The sequence below is a fragment of the Pinus tabuliformis genome, chromosome 1_2 (assembly GCF_031772625.1).
Source record: "Pinus tabuliformis cultivar Carrire ecotype Pingquan chromosome 1_2, CPIR1, whole genome shotgun sequence".
Lineage (NCBI taxonomy): Eukaryota > Viridiplantae > Streptophyta > Pinopsida > Pinales > Pinaceae > Pinus > Pinus tabuliformis.
The window spans coordinates 757,113,001-757,127,423 of NC_142298.1; positions in this window are offsets into that span (position 1 = coordinate 757,113,001).

Sequence of the window (14,423 nt, forward strand, 5' to 3'; positions counted from 1 at the left end):
TTGGAACACAGGGGGAGGTATCGTTAATTAGGCCATTGTTTGCTTCTCGTTGGTTTCCATATCACAACCTACTCTAAAAATTGTTTCTCAAAATAGTTAAGGAAGATATTCAACTTAGACTAGGCATTTAATCTAAAATTAACCAATACCCTTGCATCATACCTAGCTCTTAAGAATTGCATCTCATATAGGTTAGTCCATCGTATTAAGCAATCGGTGAACATCCAGTTATTTGTTCTTAATTTGTAATAAGCAAGAATTGTGACTCCATAAGGCACTGGTCTCATCTTAAAATCTAATCTAATCATTAATCTTGCTAAATTCTATTGAATAGCTAGGCCACTCATCTGTGTCTCCTAAGCAAGTTGGTTCCCAACTTGTTTTCCTTCACCTCATTTCCATATGGACTACCCTACATAGTCTGTTGTTGGGAGACAGCTAGAACAAAGCGGGTGGGGATCAGAGTGACAACCCTTGCCCTGAGCGGTTGTCACAGTGCCTCTACAATCGAGGTGACAACATGTCCCTTTTTATTTGTGTAAATAATACTTTAAAAATGTGATTTTTTCAAGTAGGAGAATTTTGCTTTTGGATTTGTCAATCTTCTGACAAGGATTTAGTATGAACCTTGAGAAAGTGAGGTTACATTGGATTTGCTAGCATTGAGAAATCTACTTGAGGTAAGAAGATTCCATGGCACTACTAATTTTATAAGTTCATTCGAACATTTAATGGAATTTGTCCACCAATGATTGAGTTCATGAAGACACAAGGGTTATAGTGGAGGGCATAAGGACAAAACCATTTTTAGATGTTGAAGAAAAGAATTGTAGAAACACCATTGTGAGCATTACTAGACTTTTATAAAATACTTTAGGGGGAAATGTGATGCAAGTGGAGTTGATGTTTAAGTATGTTGAGCCAAGAGGGTCTAATGATAGAAATTTTTAGTGAGATGTTGAACGCACAAGAATGTAAGAGAGATGTTGGATAAAGATGACATACATTTCATTAACATAATGTACATATTAATACATGTCATTAATCTTGGTTTTCCTCATCCAAGAGGTCTTTTGGACTTCTATCACTGTTGGAATTCTTTCACACCAACCCTAATAGATTAGGCGTCCAATATCCCCACCCCCCTTAATTCGAAGGGGTGTATATGAGTCCAAGAAAAGAGCTAAAATACAAAAGTTGATAGCATTCAATGGCTAGATGTGCTCTCTGAAATGGTCGCTTAAGGGAGATCACAAGAAAAATGAGGTAGTGGAAATTTTTGCTAGTGGTGGTTTAAGGCTAACCACTAGCTCCGGAACTTGGTCAAAGCAGTTACTGGAACAGTTCTGAATCTGGCTTGAAGCTGAAGTCTTTTGTGAAGTGGAAGTACTCTCTAATGATGGTTTAAAGATGACCCCAAACTGATGAAGTGAGTAGTAGAAATTGAAGTCTTCTATAAGTGGTGGTTTAAGGCAAGCCACCAACCAAGTCATGCTCATGGAACATGAATCTATTTTTGGTTATAGCTATGAATTTGGCTATCACTGACTCTAGCTCTAGGGTTTGGAAGCTATCTTTGGTTCAGGCTATGGCTCATGCTTGCTTTGATATATATTCAAAGCTAGTAGTTGACCATCAATTTTCCCCTATTAGATACAAGGTGAAAAGATGAAGATGTCTCTACTACAAGATGTGTCAATACTCAAGAATGAACTTTGAGGTATGACAGATATATCTTCTTGGTTGTTGAGGACCATTGCCAAGTGATCCATCCAATGTCAATCTTTGCTCTTGCAAGAGTTTTGCTTCTGGAACATCCATTTGAATGATGAGTATGTTTACAACAATGCTCACAAGGGTGAATATCAAAACATTGATCTTTCACATGGCCAACTGGATCACAATGTTGACATTTAACAATTTGAAGTGGTTGTGGAATAGTCCGGAATGTGAAGGAAACATCCTTGTCATATCCAGAACTAACTTTGTTCTTCTTGTTGATGAGTTCTTCCCAAGGATTGTTGATGGGCTTGGGAAGTGTAAGTTAAACCTCTACATATTCATGATGATCTCCACATGATCTACATAAGATCTCCACAATATTCATAAAATTTTCACATGATTTCCATTATCCTACATCTAAGTTAGTTTTAGATCCACTTATTTAGGGATTGGCTCCATCTTGTTGTAACATATTTCCTTTTATGAAGGATGAGTTATATATATAAATATGAAAGAATATATATAAATATGATCTCATGGAAGATAACTTCCCTGACTCAGATTACTTCAAGTCATCCTATTGAAGGCATCCCATGTTTCTATGCTAGAGAATCGAAACCATTATGTAGTCGATTATAAGAAGCAATAGTACTAATTGATTGTTCTCCAAAAAGCATGTAGTTATGATGGTGGAGTCTCAGTTGAACTCTGTCTATCTTAGTGGCAATCCTATATTTTCTTACAAAATGTTGCGGAGCATCTGGATACTTGGCAGTCCATTTCTAAAGATGGTCAACTGCTTTTTTTGCCACTTATAGGAGTTTTAACACTTCTTGTGTCTTCTTATGAATGTCAACGAGACGAACCACCACTTGTTGTAGAAGTATTATATCATCATATAATTGTGCCATGGTGTGCTCCATTAGCCCTAGTTCCTCCTGCATGGCTAACTACCAATCTACGATGTTGAATCTCTGTGAAGATAACCATTGATTCTCCATCACAATATGTTCTTCCCATTACTTCACTACAACAGGTTCTCTCCTTAATCTAGCATTCTCATTCAACAAATATTCAAAGTTGTCCTATGCTGCCATCGAGAATGCAACAATTTCCACCATGATTACCCTGGGATTCCTTCTGGTATTGGCATTCATCACCTTTTTTGTAGAGACCGAGACTAGATTATGAGGATCATTCGAGAAGTATCTATGCCTCTGCTACATGATCCTCTTCTTAAGTTGATCAAATGTGACACTACACACATCCATGACTCTGTCTATGAGTGGAGGTGTGATTCCCATTTCTCTCAATGGAATATGACCACCTGTGAGAGAAGGTTCTTCTGGAGAACCTAGTTCATCATCCATGGGTTGGATTTTATCCTCTTCCTCCAACTCTTCCTCTATCTCTTGAGTTAATTGTTCTTCTTCCAATCTCTATGTTGGTTCTTCCTCTTGGGATTACTTTTGTTTTTCCTCTTCTATTATTCTCCTTTTTTCTTCTTCTTCTTGTTTCTTCCTAAGAAACCCATCTTGCTTCATCTTCTCCTCTTGTTATTCTTCTCTCTTTTCTTGTTCTACTTGAATAACTCTTGTGTTCAAAGGATCAACTTTCCATTTCTTGTTGCTTTCTCCTTTTTAATCATACTATATCTTCTTCCTAGGAACTACACTCTTTGCTTGAGGGGTTATTTGTTCTACCTCCTGCACCTGCATATATTGAGCTAGTGGATCATGGGTTGAACATGTCTCCGTCCCTCTATGTGTCTTTCTAGCTCAATTGTACCAATTCTTCACCTTCTCATCTTCTCTCGTAGACATTGAAGAATATCCCCAATTGAAATTGATCCTTTCACAATGTTTCCTGCACATTCTCTTTGGATCATATCCATGAAAGTCCTTAGTTATGAAGTGAAAACAATCCAGCTCTTGTATTTCTACTACTAATTCCTTGTGGCTCTTTAACTCATATAATATGATCCTCAAAGTGAAGGTGGGCCAAGGTGCTTTCTTCCTCCTGTGAAGAACTCCTGACAACCCCTTGTCCAACTGATTTTCTACTTCCTGCATGACCATTTTATTGGTCACATGTCGATACATGAGGTCAGGGCATCTCTGATATCCGAAACACCTGATGTATATACCCTTAGGCGCTGCAAACCAATCCTCTATATCTTGTAGTAACTCCTTCACCTGATTAATCATGCAAGGAGGATTGATCTCGAATATTCTATGGAATATAAAGGTAAAGAAATGCTCAATTAATTTCTCATATGTGCCTATGAAGCTTGATTCGGACAACACTTTGTAGTATAACTAAACTAGAAACTGGTCACGAGGGGTCCACTTCCTGTACATCGTTGGGAAATAATATTGTGCGCAGAATCCATCCAAAAGAAATGTAGACATATAAAATTGTGGTTCCTGGTTCGCCCTCAAAGATTCATTTTCCTTACCCACGTGACACTGCAATTCAAATGGCAATATATCTCCTCAAATGAAAACTTTATCATGGGTTACCACCACATTGAGCATATATATCCATTTTTCCTCAAACACCTCAGTGTTCTTGTGCCCATGCAACTGAGAGAACATGGAAATCAAATACTAATATACATCTCTTAGAATCTTGTTTGGATAAACTATGGATGGACAAAGACAAAACTTAGCAGGCTCACAACACCAATATTTGATGATGTCACTTGTGTCGAGTTCATCCCATCTAGTGTAAAAGACATTATTTGACTATTTTATGAGCCTGGGCATCTTATAGTAATTTTGCATGTCTTCTCCATAATAGGTGATGAGATTACCACCACTTTCACTACGAAGCACAAGATGAGATTCATCTATGTGTGTGATAATCCACTAAATCACCTATACACAAGGGATGATCGAGAATCTGCATACGATCTAATTCATCCTGGACCTCTTGATATTGATGTATGCTTGTGAATATTCCAAGTTCTCAACAAACTTTTTCTGCATGAATGTGTCTTTTATGCGGCCCCTTGTAAACTTTATACACTTATCAATGAAGCAATATCTGTCTATGTAAATGGGAAAGGTTGGCTTTGTCACTTTAACTTCTTCCTCAGTTCTTGCCTCTGAAGCTTCTTTGGAGGCCACTTTACGTGTAGTGAGAGGCATGGCTCCAATAGATGACGAAAGGGTGAAAATACTTGTAGCTCGAACACCTATTTGTGGCAGCACACTCATGATGAAAAGATTAGCTTTATGAAACTATGTAGAAATATCTTAGTAAATCATATACAAAGAGCCATTAGATGTAACTGAGGATGCAAATCTATCAACGACAGCATATAGTTACATGCATGGGCAAAAAAAATTCATGCAATCAAGGAGGGCACACTTTCAAGGCACGAAGGGGGGTCAAGGGTCATTTGGGGCTTTGTAGTGCGCTCATGCACTCAAGCAAGAGAAGGAAAACCATCAAGGGCGCAAGGGTGCACTCAAAAGGGACGAAGGAGTGAATTTTCGGGCCTTTAGGCCTTCAGGGTGTGCTCATGCGCTCAAGGATACATAGAGGATGCATTGGCCCACTCTAAAGGGATGAAGGGACTAGTATTCGAGCCTTAAGGCCTTTAGGATGCACTCATGCGCTCAAGGGCAAAGAGGGTTCATTGGCTCATGCCAAAGGGATGGAGGAAAATAATTCAAGCCTTCAGGGTTCACTCATGCACTCAGGGAAGGCACAATTCTTTGTGACTAAGGAGTGCGCTTAAGGGGCCAACTTGTCTATTATGGGCACATTTTTCATAGTTGATCGGGTTTCGGGTTCTGGAAGTGCGCTTTGCTAAAGGAAAGCTCAAGGACAAGTCTAAAAACAAGATTTCATGTTAAAGAAGAAGAACAAGGATCTACAAGCTTTTATGGATGTTGTTGCAATCATGATGGAATGTGAAAAGTTGAGGAATGTGCAGATTTTCAACATGTGACAACAAATTAACACTTGTTGAAACAATATTGAACAGAAATGCTAGTAAATAAACTGGAAAACCAAGAAATGCGAGCAAAGAAAGCAAGATCGACAATGAAATCATGAAAAGCGATAAACATATTCAACATGCAAAGCTTACTTGTAACGCAGATTGACGAAGAGTTCCTTGATCCATATATGTGCACCCAACCCAGATGAGAATGATTATGAAGATGAATAATTAGTTGGGTTAATTTAAAAGATATTACATACAAAATTGTTCCATGCATGATCACCACTTTTCGAAAAGTGAATGGATTAGATGAAGGAAGTCAAGTGGGCTCCTATTTTCTAGGAGTGCAACCACATGCAATAAAGGAAGCTCATGCATGCATTCATGAAGGGCAAATGTCTTCAACATGAAGGAATGCGCTCAAGGAGGGCACACTTTTTAAGTATGAAAGAGTGTGCTCAAGGAGGGAGAGCATCTCTTCGTCAACTTTAAGTGTGTTTTTTCCTTAAAGGGTGATTTTCTTTCTTTTGTTTACTTTTTATGTGCTTTTTAGTGCTTTTCATGGCGAAAAGGATAGTTTCTAAGTCAAGAAAGTCATGAGTCCACCTAACCATGGGCTAGATAACACAAGCGCTTCTACAAGTTAAGTGATTACCCTTAGGAAACATTGACTTAAGTGGATGAAACACTAGGAGAAAACACATAAATAACAAATCAAACAATGTGAAGACACTAGGGGGCTCCAAAATTGACTTAGGAAAAAGTTTTGGAGGGTCTTCACAACGAAAACCCTTGGCAACACACTAAAACCCTAGCTTCTCTAAAATGGTTTCATTTAGGGGTGAAGTCTCAATTCTCTAGAAAGTATTGATTCAATCAGTGAGTTACCTTACCTCCCCACTCTTACCTAGTTAAATACATAGTATTCTGTTAGGCCCCTATACTACTAGTGTAACCCCTTATAGTTATTAGTAAAACCCACTTATTATATTGATGTACCCATGTAGTGCCCATATTTTTACTATTGTGCCCCATAGAAGCCCACTATTGTTATTATTGTGCCCTTATATTATTATTGTTATGTCGGCTCTGATTATGTTATGACCCCTTAGACTCCTATATATAGAAAGGAGGTCTTTTCATTTGTATCATTCAAGAATTGTTCATTTATGTAATGTAAAGGAGGTTGCCCCCTCGAAGAGGCTGAATTCTAAGGCGTTGATCTATCTTTTCTATTTTTTCTTGAGCTGGTTTCATAGCATTTGGTATCAGAGCTTTGGATTCTAGGGTTCGCTGCTCCAAACAGGTCATCGTGGCATTTTTGCTATAACTTTTTTTCTGCGACGTTTCAGAAGTTAAAAAAAAAACCCCATTTGAGAAGACATCACGCTGAAGCTCGGGTCCGAATTTCAAAGTTTTTCGCGCTATATTTGCGGAGATATGATCTATGGAAGTTGGTCTTTTGCAGACTCCTCAATTACATTCCAAACAGGTGACCTGGGGAAAATCATCATAACTTTCTCTCTGAGCATCGGATTGAAATTTTGTAAGAAGGTACAAAAAGAGGACGAACTGTAGTTTCTTGTATATATTTTTCAGAGCCAAAGGTCAAAACAGGAACACGTGGCACGTCGTACAAGTTCGCTCTACTGAATTAGTCTATAATCAGGTTATTGTGGGAGATTTGGCATAACTCTTCATTGGAGAATCCAATTGGGGTCAGACTGGTGGCATTGGAAAGAGGACACAGAGGGCTACTACAAGTCGCAATTTCAAAACTTAAAGATCCGAAAGTACAGAGTTACAGTTGTTTCAAGATCGAGCTCCTAAAATCAAGAAAAAGCAAGATGATGAAGTTTGATGGCAAGGATCCGGTAAATTGGATACTTCAAATGGAGCAATATTTTGATCCATCTTCATATTTAGAACCGGATCAATTTTTATGGTATGAAGGGCTTTGTTCTCGTAAACAACTTGTTACGTGGTCAATTTTCACGGAGGAAATGATAGCACATTATGAGGATACAAAGAGCAACACCTTCTTTAGAGCAACACCACAACAATTGGAAAGAGTAAAAGGGCTTTGTGACATAGTGGAAAGCAAAATTATGGAAACCAGGAAGCATACCCCTCACAACTATAAAGATGGAAGTGTTGTTTCGCCTAGCCTTCCACAACCTACAAGGGTTACACCACAACAATTGGAAGAAAAAAGAGAAAAGGGGCTTTGTTACAATTGTGATAGAAAATGCACTGAAGGTCATAAGTGTGCTGAGAAGAAATTATTTTACATAGAATATGAAGAGGAGGAAGAAAAGGATCAAGAAACATCAAAAGAAGAAGATATACGCCAGGCCCCACCCCAGAGAAAGAAGAAATGAATCAGACCATATCTTGTTAAGCATTGGCAAGAATTACCACTCTTCAAACTCTCAAGATAGAAGGACATATCAAGAAAAAAAATGTTCAAGAAGTGAAAGATCACATTGAGCATCAAGAAATGAATCCGATCATATCTTGTAAAGGATTGGAAGAAATTACCACTCCTCAAACTCTAGAGATAGAAGGACATATCAAGAATAAAAAGGTTCAAGCAGTGAAAGATCACATCGAGCATCAACAACAAGTTCTCCAAATTTTAAAGGATAACGCCACTTCAGTGCAAAATCAAATGAAACAACAGGTAGATCAACATCGTAGTGAAAAATGTTTTGATGTAGGTGATTGGGTATTTTTACTGCTACATCTCAAGCAAGCTATTTATGAAAAGGAAATGTTGGCAACACTACATGCACTTAAAAAATGGCGACCTTACCGAATGGGAAGACTCTTCAAGGATGAGGATGTGGAAGCATTGTTTTGTGCTATTTCTATTATCCAACCAGATTGGATAAACGAAGCAAGGGATGAATGGAAGAAGGACGAAGAAGTATGGCCACTTATTCAAAAGTTGCAAAAGATCCCAATTCAAACAATATTGCCAGAAATTGAAGAGGAAGGAAAAATCATATTGGAACTTGGAGCAATCACAGAAACAAGAACCCGACAACTACGAAATTGATCAATTTCAGAGTATCTCATCAAGTGGAAGAACTTACCCGCTGAAGATTCCACATGGGAGGACAAGAATTTTATACAAAAGCATCAAGAACTACTTAAGCGTTGAGGACAACGCTTTTTGAAGGAGAGGGGCATGTTAGGCCCCTATACTACTAGTGTAACCCCTTATTGTTATTAGTAAAACCCGCTTATTATATTGATGTACCCATGTAGTGCCCATATTGTTACTATTGTGCCCCATAGAAGCCCACTATTGTTATTATTGTGCCCTTACGTTATTATTGTTATGTCGGCTCTGATTATGTTATGACCCCTTAGACTCCTATATATAGAAAGGAGGTATTTTCATTTGTATCATTCAAGAATTGTTCATTTATGTAATGTAAAGGAGGTTGCCCCCTCAAAGAGGCTGAATTCTAAGGCATTGATCTATCTTTTCTATCTTTTCTTGAGCTGGTTTCATAACATATTCCTAGTTCCACTACTTGATGTAACACATCATAAAGCAAGCCATATCATTATCCTATCGATGTAAGTAAGGGTAATAGTACGACAAGTTAAAATAATTAGAGTATGGGTTTTACATTTCTAGCGTTGCTCCAATACCAACAAGCCTTGATAGTACCCCGATGAAGTCGCTTCAGGAACACAAGTGTTGCTTCACAGCCAGCGAACCTAGACAGTACATCAGCGAAGTCGCTTGCTTCACCTCCCTGCGCAGGAAGCCTTTCTCTTCTTTCACCCTTTTTTTTCTTTTTTTTCCTAGTACTGTGCTTAGGTACATTTTTTTTAATGGGCGGAAGAGGGATCTTGACTTATTGAGAGTAGAAGACGTTAATCATTCAAATATAGTTTTAATACCTCTAATGCTTTGATCACTAAAAATTTTCCCCTTTTCTTACTCTACTTAGATATATAAGCAAGAACACATTATTCATTAACAAGACTGAGTGCAGGAATGATAATCCTATATAGATATGACCATCATGGTTTTCTTAGAGCTTCCCAGATGAAGGATCATATTTTCCATCTAAAGATCATCGACTGAAAAATATGTAAGCCAAATCAAGAGGGTAACAGATAAGCCAAGGGTTGCATTTTACCACAACTTTCCTTTCACAAAAGATTAGCCACATCATCTTGAAGATCAAAATTGGCTTTATTCAAAGACAAATAAAACTGAAAGAATCAAAATGGGAAAATGCAAAAACAAGAATGCAATGCATCTGACTAAATGCAACATATCCTACCCTAAACTAAGTAATATAGGGTCGGTTCATGTGAAATGGCACTACCAATGCAGCGATAGAAGTTTCTCTCGACCTTTGGGTGGAAGGATGTGATCATGTAAAACTCAAATAAAATGCAATGAAAAGGATAGACAACACAAACATTCACACTAACAAATAGAAACAGGTTGTGCAATCACAACGATGTAACACACTTGATTGCTTTATCAAACAAAAGGCTTCCACAACAACAGTAATTACCAAGTCTATGACCATACAAGACTTGATTAAAAGTATGCAAGAACAGGCCATGAGACATTGGCTTTGATTGATAAGATTCTTCGAGGGAATCTGCAATAGGATCATGGAAACAACCTTTAGGGAAATTATGAGAAGAAAAATTGATCACAGAAAAATCCATATCATAGGCAATATCAACAGGTTGACCACAATCCATGTTTTCGTGCAAGTGAGATTCTCTAATGGATGATGCAGATGGTAGGTTATATCGAAAGATTTGACCTTCCTTAAGATCACTCTCTGTTTCCACATCACAGATTAAATATTTTCTTATGTTGGGATGTAACGATGGAAGTTCAACAGTCAAATTAAACTTTACTCCCTGAGGGTTAAACAATTTTATGTGAAGAAAATGAGCATCCATAAAGAGAGAAACAACATCCCATGTGATGACATTAAAAACAAGATTTTTCAAAAGAAGCTTAAATTGACCAAAACCATAAATATCATTAAGGTGACAAGAAACTAACATAACCATCAGCGTAGGCTGAACTATCCTACTCACCTAACTTAATTTTGAATTCTAAGAAAACACAGTCAGCTACTTATCAAGACAAGATTCATTATTCAGATCGAGAGATTTACAAGGAAATTGAGGTTGATTAGATATATTTTCGAGATTACCACTAAAATCCTCAATGATAATCATGTCATATTCTTGATCGAAAGGAAATATACATGAAAGAAAATATTCGATAATCGCATCTAACTCCATTTGAAATTCTTGCAAATCTAAATCTTCTTGTATGAATGGAGATTCATCCATGTTACTTGAACAATCATTACCATATAATTCAAAGAAAAGGAAATCATTAAGGCCATGGTTGGCCAAGGATTCGACTTGATTAATAGGTAGAGGGTCAACTGGTGAGATATCAAGATTCAAAGATGGTTTATTGATAAGATCAGATGAATCACCATCTTTAGAGATATGTGAAATAAAATTAATTCTTCCTCAGCAAATTGATCTTCTAATTTAGTGAACGGTTGAGGTTCAAAACATGAAACATCAAAAGGATGGGGACATGGAGCAAAAGGCACATCTGGTTCTTCCTCAAAATGGTGAAATTATTTTTCATCGATAGGACATAATGGATCATATTCAAAATATTTTCTTCACATCGAGACTAAGGAACGAAAATTTTCACACAAGAACTGTCAGTCCACATCCTCATTTGGAAATTCATAACAAAGATGAAGGAATCAGTGAGAAAAATGTTCAAGAAATTCCCTCGATTCCATTCTAAGCTCATCAATTTCATTAACAACATCCTGATATTCATATTTGTCAAAAATGTGACGAAGTTCATAAACCAATTGTTTAAAATATGAAATAGGAGAAGTGGGTAAAGAATATCACCATTGATTCGCACGACCATCCAATGTAAGGGAAAATAACCTTGCAAGGATTTATTTAGAATAAACACCACTTGAAAAACAAAATTGAACAAATTCAATTACGTAATCAAGAATGGTTGTTGTACGCTTTCCATTGAATTTTAAATGTGGCAAGTTATGTAAAAATCCCACAGGGATTGAAAGATCTAAAGCTTTAGAAAAACACCTTGGGATTATGATCTGGGATGAAGCCATTAAAGGTAAGAGATTCAAACAAACTTCACAAAATCAGCTTGTCGTCTGGCCCTCCCTCTAGCACCAAAATGTTGACAATGTTGGATGCCACCAACAAGTAGTAGGATCTCCCCTGATGTGAAGTCCCAATAAGACCTCACACCGTTTGGTGTAGAATTCCCATTCGAATTTACGGTATTGCCACCATTGGAAAGGTTTCAAAGATATGCCTTGGTTACAATCACACACAAGAGATCGCAACACCTCTTTGGGGTAGAAAGTACATAAGCTTTATGCAACACCGAATGTAAAGTGTATAAGGGGGAGATTTCACTGCTAGTAACGGAAAACGAGCCTCCAGTTAGAAATGTAATAGTAATATCTTAAGGGGGACCCGGGAAGGAAGAAAAATGCTTGTCTATTACCTACATATTAGTCCACATAATAAACAACAATCATGAAAACATAAAAACACTTATTCAATAATAACCATAGCTAAGCAACAAATTTGTTCATTAAACTTATTTTGTAATTAATGCAACATACATCGCAAACATAACAAGAATAGTCTTACTATATCTACGATACACGTATTAAGAAGTGTGAGCTCATGGAGCTTTTGATTAAGAATAAAAGATCCCAAGTACATTGTTACATAGATGAAACATTATATCCATTAGTGGAACATGAAGCCATAACTTGCTTCTCCAAAGAATGATCTATCTCCTATTTGTTACAAGAGAAGCCAAGGAAAGACTCCAAGAACCCCAACCCTTAGCTTGAGTTATGAGGAGCTATTTATAACAAATGATAATGGCCTTTGAGCTTCCTCATGACTCTTTAACTTCTATGATTGTTCATATTCTATACATGACTTTTTACATTCCATATGTGGCTATTCACATTCCATATGTGTCTCTTGGACTTCATTACATACCATTTATTATGAAAGACAAATTTCATACGAGACGGTGGCTATATAAGACAAAATTGATAACGAGACAAAGTATCATCAAATTGACAAATCATTTTTTTCCTCATGGAGATCATTTGTGATGTATGTGTGACATGCTCTAAACTTCATTGAGATGGCTTTAACCCAAACTGGCAAGTCCCCTACATAACGCAACTTCACCTCTAGTTCCCCCATCAATATGGTATTGGAGATAGATTGTACATTATTTCGTAGCCATGAAAATTTCATATGAGATTTGACTGGTGCGATGGAACACTGTAGAATGTTGTCTTTGGTGACCTTCAAGCCTTCCTGTTCTGTTGCTTGCTTGATTTGTTCAATTTATTGCCTGATCTACTAGAATATGATTTCTCCACCTTTGATTACTTCAAGTGATCCTATTGAAGGCATCCCATGTTTCTTTGCTAGAGACTCAAAACCATTATGCAGTGGATTATAAGTAGCAATAGTACTAATCGATTGTTCTCCAAGACGCATGTAGTTCTGATGGTGGAGTCTTTGTTGAAGCCTGTCTATCTATTAGGTCCCTATAATACTAATGTATTCCTTTATTATTATTGTCATTGTACCCCTTATTGTTATTGTTGTGTCCATGTTGTCCCCATATTGTTATTATTGTGCCCCATAGAAGCCCACTATTGTTATTGTTGTGCCCTTACATTATTATTGTTATGACGGTTCTGATTATATTGTGACTCCTTAGACTCCTATATATAGAAAGGAGGTATTGTCATTTGTATCATCCAAGAATTGTTCATTTGTGTAATGTAATGGAGGTTTCCCCCTCGAAGAGGCTACGTTTTAAGTCGTTGATCTATCACTTTCTTCTATTTTTTGAGTTGGTTGCATAACAATTGGTATCAGAGCTTTGGATTTTAGGGTTTAACTAATTCAAACACGTCATCGTGGAATTTTCACTATACATTTTTTCTACGAAGCTTCAGAGATGAAATTTAAACCCATTTTAGACGAAATTGTGATGAACTGCTTGACCGAATTTCAGATCTTGTCTCGCTATATTTCGGATATATGAACTGAGGAAGTTAGGGTTTTTGCAGGCTCCCGAATTGGATCTCAAACAGGTCACCTTGGGAAAATTGTCGTAACTTTCTCTCTGAGCATCTGATTCAAATTTTGTAAAAAGTGATATAAAGAAGATGGACTTCAGTTTGTTGAGTATTGTTTTCAGAACCCAAGGTCGAAACAGTGACACATGGAACGTCGTACAAGTTCGCTCTACTGAACCAGTCTATAATTAGGTCATCGCGGGCGATTAGGCATAATTCTTTCTTCAGGAATCTAATTGCGATCAAACTTGCGGGGTTGGAAAGAACACTTAGAGGGCTATCACAAGCCAAAATTTTAGAACTTAGAGATTTGAAATTACAGAGTTACAGGCATTTCAATATCAAGCTCATACAAAAAAAAATTGTGTAGTGTTTTTTTTAATTTGCATAAGCCTTGTTTGAGAAAGTAGTTTGAAGTGACTCAAAGGGAATTGTGAAGCATAATTATTATTCATTGATGACCCAAAGAAAGAAAATGGAAACACCTAGTAAGCAAACTGAAATCTTTACTATGACACATGAAAAAGAGGAAGAAATGCAAC